Raw genomic sequence first — 217 nt, 5'->3', positions numbered from 1 at the left:
CCCGCCGTGGGGGGAAAGAGACCTAGAGAAGGGAAAAGTAAAAGATAGAAGGATTAAGGAAAAGAAAGCGTCCGAGAATGGCCCCGGACACTCCGTTCACCATATCCGTTTTCACGGGGTAATCAATCCGACCACTCTCATCATTCGGCGGAATCGTACCCTGGCATTGTGGTATCCGTGGTGGCTACTACTACTGTCTTTGAGGAGGACCCGTTCT

The sequence above is a fragment of the Lycium ferocissimum genome, chromosome 9 (genome assembly GCF_029784015.1).
Source record: "Lycium ferocissimum isolate CSIRO_LF1 chromosome 9, AGI_CSIRO_Lferr_CH_V1, whole genome shotgun sequence".
Taxonomy (NCBI): Eukaryota; Viridiplantae; Streptophyta; class Magnoliopsida; order Solanales; family Solanaceae; genus Lycium; species Lycium ferocissimum.
This window is presented reverse-complemented; position numbering follows the sequence as displayed.